The sequence below is a fragment of the Leucopleurus acutus genome, assembly GCF_964270905.1.
Source record: "Leucopleurus acutus genome assembly, chromosome: 6".
Taxonomy (NCBI): domain Eukaryota; kingdom Metazoa; phylum Chordata; class Mammalia; order Artiodactyla; family Delphinidae; genus Leucopleurus; species Leucopleurus acutus.
The window spans coordinates 111579229-111583037 of record NC_139149.1 but is presented as its reverse complement, the minus strand read 5'-3'; positions in this window follow the sequence as shown (position 1 = coordinate 111583037).

Here is a 3809-nt window from a genome sequence, read left to right as displayed (position 1 = left end):
TTTTTTATACAGCAGGTTCTTATTAGTTATCTATTTTATACATATTAATGTATATATGTAAATCCCAATCTCCCAGTTCATCCTACCACCCCTCCACCTTGCCACTTTCCCCCCTTGGTGTCCATATGTTTGTTCTGTACATCTGTGTCTCTGTTTCTGCCCTGCAAACCGGTTCATCTGTACCATTTTTCTAGGTTCCACATATACGCGTTAATATACAATATTTGTTTTTCTCTTTCTGACTTACTTCACTCTGTATGACAGTCTCTAGATCCAGCCACGTCTCAACAAATGACCCAATTTCATTCCTTTTTATGGCTGAGTAATATTCCATTGTATATATGAACCCCATCTTCTTTATCCATTCATCTGTCGATGGGCATTTAGGTTGCTTCCATGACCTGGCTATTGTAAGTAGTGCTGCAATGAACATTGTGGTGCATGTGTCTTTTTGAATTATGGTTTTCTCAGGGTATACGCCCAGTAGTGGGATTGCTGGGTCATATGGTAATTCTATTTTTAGTTTTTTAAGGAACCTCCATACTGTTCTCCATAGTGGCTGTATCAATTTACATTCCCACCAACAGTGCAAGAGGGTTCCCTTTTCTCCACACCCTCTCCAGCATTTGTTGTTTGTAGGTTTTCTGGTGATGTCCATTCTGACTGGTGTGAGGTGATACCTCATTGTAGTTTTGATTTGCATTTCTCTAATAATTAGCAATGTTGAGCAGCTTTTCATGTGCTTCTTGGCCATCTGTATATCTTCTTTGGAGAAATGTCTATTTAGGTCTTCTGTCCATTTTTCGATTGGGTTGTTTGTTTTCTTAATATTGAGTTGCTTGAGCTGTTTATATATCTTGGAGATCAATCCTTTGTCCATTGATTCAACTGCAAATATTTTCTCCCATACTGAGGATTGGCTTTTTGTCTTGTTTGTAGTTTTCTTTGCTTTGCAAAAGCTTTTAAGTTTCATTAGGTCCCATTTGTTTATTTTTGTTTTTATTTCCATTACTTTAGGAGGTGGATCAAAAAATATCTTGCTGTGATTTATGTCGAAGAGTGTTCTTCCTGAGTTTTCCTCTAAGATTTTTATACTGTCCGGTCTTACATTTAGGTCTCGAATCCATTTTGAGTTTATTTTTGTGTATGGTGTTAAAGAGTGTTCTAATTTCATTCTTTTACAAGTAGCTCTCCAGTTTTCCCAGCACCACTTATTGAAGAGACTGTCTTTTCTCAATTGTATATCCTTGTGTCCTTGGTCATAGATTAGTTGACCATAGGTGCGTGGGTTTATCTCTGGGCTTTTTATCCTGTTCCATTGATCTATATTTCTGTTTTTGTGACAGTACCATATTGTCTTGATTACTGTAGCTTTGTAGTATAGTCTGAAGTCAGGGAGTCTGATTCCTCCAGCTCCGTTTTTTTCCCGCAAGACTGCTTTGGCTATTTCGGGTCTTTTGTGTCTCCACACAAATTTTAAGATTTTTTTGTTTTAGTTCTGTAAAAAATGCCACTGGTAATTTGATAGAGATTACACTGAACTTGTAGATTGCTTTTGGTAGTATAGTCATTTTCACAATATTGATTCTTCCAATCCAAGAACATGGTATATCTCTCCATCTGTTTGTGTCATCTTTGATTTCTTTCATCAGTGTCTTATAGTTTTCTGAGTACAGGTCTTTTACCTCCTTAGGTAGGTTTATTCCTAGGTATTTTATTCTTTTTGTTGCAATGGTAAATGGGATTGTTTCCTTAATTTCTCTTTCTGACCTTTTGTTGTTAGTGAATAGGGATGCAACAGATTTCTGTGCATTAATTTTGTATCCTGCAACTTTACCAAATTCGTTGATTAGCTCTAGTAGCTTTTTGGTGGCATCTTTAGGATTCTCTATGTATAGTATCATGTCATCTGCAAATAGTGACAGTTTTACTTCTTTTCCAGTTTGTATTCCTTTTATTTCCTTTTCTTCTCTGATTTTTGTGGCTAGGACTTCTGAGAGTGGACATCCTTGTCTTGTTCTTGATCTTAGAGGAAATGCTTTCAGTTTTTCACCATTGAGAATGATGTTTGCTGTGGGTTTGTTGTATATGGCCTTTATTATGTTGAGGTAGGTTCCCTCTATGCCCACTTTCTGGAGACTTTTTATCATAAATGAGTGTTGAATTTTGTCAAAAGCATTTTCTGCATCTATTGAGATGATCATAGGGTTTTTATTCTTCAGTTTGTTAATATGGTGTATCACACTGATTGATTTACATATATTGAAGAATACTTGCAGCCCTGAGATAAATCCCACTTGATCATGGTGTATGATTCTTTTAATGTGTTGTTGGATTCTGTTTGTTAGTATTTTGTTGAGGATTTTTGCATCTATATTCGTCAGTGATATTGGTCTGTAATTTTCTTTTTTTGTAGTATGTTTGTCTGGTTTTGGTATCAGGGTTATGGTGGCCTCATAGAATGAGTTTGGGAGTGTTCCTTCCTCTGCAATTTTTTGGAAGAGTTTGAGAAGGATGGGTGTTAGCTCTTCTCTAAATGTTTGATAGAATTCACCTATGAAGCCATGTGGTCCTGGACTTCTGTTTTTTGAAAAATTTTAGTCACAGTTTCAATTTCATTACTTGTGATTGGCCTGTTCATATTTCCTATTTCTTCCTGGTTAAGCCTGGGAAGGTTATACTTTTCTAAGAGTTTGTCCATTTCTTCCAGGTTGTCCATTTTATTGGCATAGAGTTGCTTGTAGTAGTCTCTTAGTCTTTCTGTGGTGTCCGTTGGAACTTCTCCTTTATCATTTCTAATTTTATTGATTTGAGTCCTCTCCCTCTTTTTCTTGATGAGTCTGGCTAAAGGTTTGTCAATTTTGTTTACCTTCTCAAAGAACCAGCTTTTAGTTTTATTGATCTTTGCTATTGTTTTCTTTGTTTCTATTTCATTTATTTCTCTTCTGATCTTTATGATTTCTTTCCTTTGGGTTTTGTTTGTTCTTCTTTCTCTAGTTCCTTTAGGTGTAAGGTTAGATTGTTTATTTGAGATTTTTCTTGTTTCTTGAAGTAGGCTTGTATGGCTATAAACTTCCCTCTTAGAACTGCTTTTGCTGCATCCCATAGGTTTTTGATCGTCGTGTTTTCATTGTAATTTGTCTCTAGGTATTTTTTGATTTCCTCTTTGATTTCTTCAGTGATCTCTTGGTTATTTAGTAATGTACTGTTTAGCCTCCATGTGTTTGTGTTTTATACGTCTTTTTCCCCTGTAATTGATTTCTAATCTCATATCATTGTGGTCAGAAAAGATGCTTGATATGATTTCAATTTTCTTAAATTTACTGAGTCTTGATTTGTGACCCAAAATGTGATCTGTCCTGGAGAATGTTCCATGTGCACTTGAGAAGGAAGCGTAATCTGCTGTTTTTGGATGGAATGTCCTATAAATATCAATGAAATCTATCTGGTCTATTGTGTCATTTAAAGCTTGTGTTTCCTTTTTAATTTTCTGTTTGGATGATCTGTCCATTGATGTAAGTGAAGTGTTAAAGTCCCCCACTATTATTGTGTTACTGTTGATTTCCTCTTTTATAGCTGTTTGCAGTTGCCTTTTGCATTGAGGTGCTCCTATGTTGGGTGCATATATATTTACAATTGTTATATCTTTTTCTTGGATTGATCTCTTGATCATTATGTAGTATCCTCCCTTGTCTCTTGTAACATTTTTTATTTTAATATCTATTTTATCTGATATAAGTATTACTACTCCAGCTTTCTTTTGATTTCCATTTGCATGGAATATCTTTTTCCATCCCCTCAATTTCAGT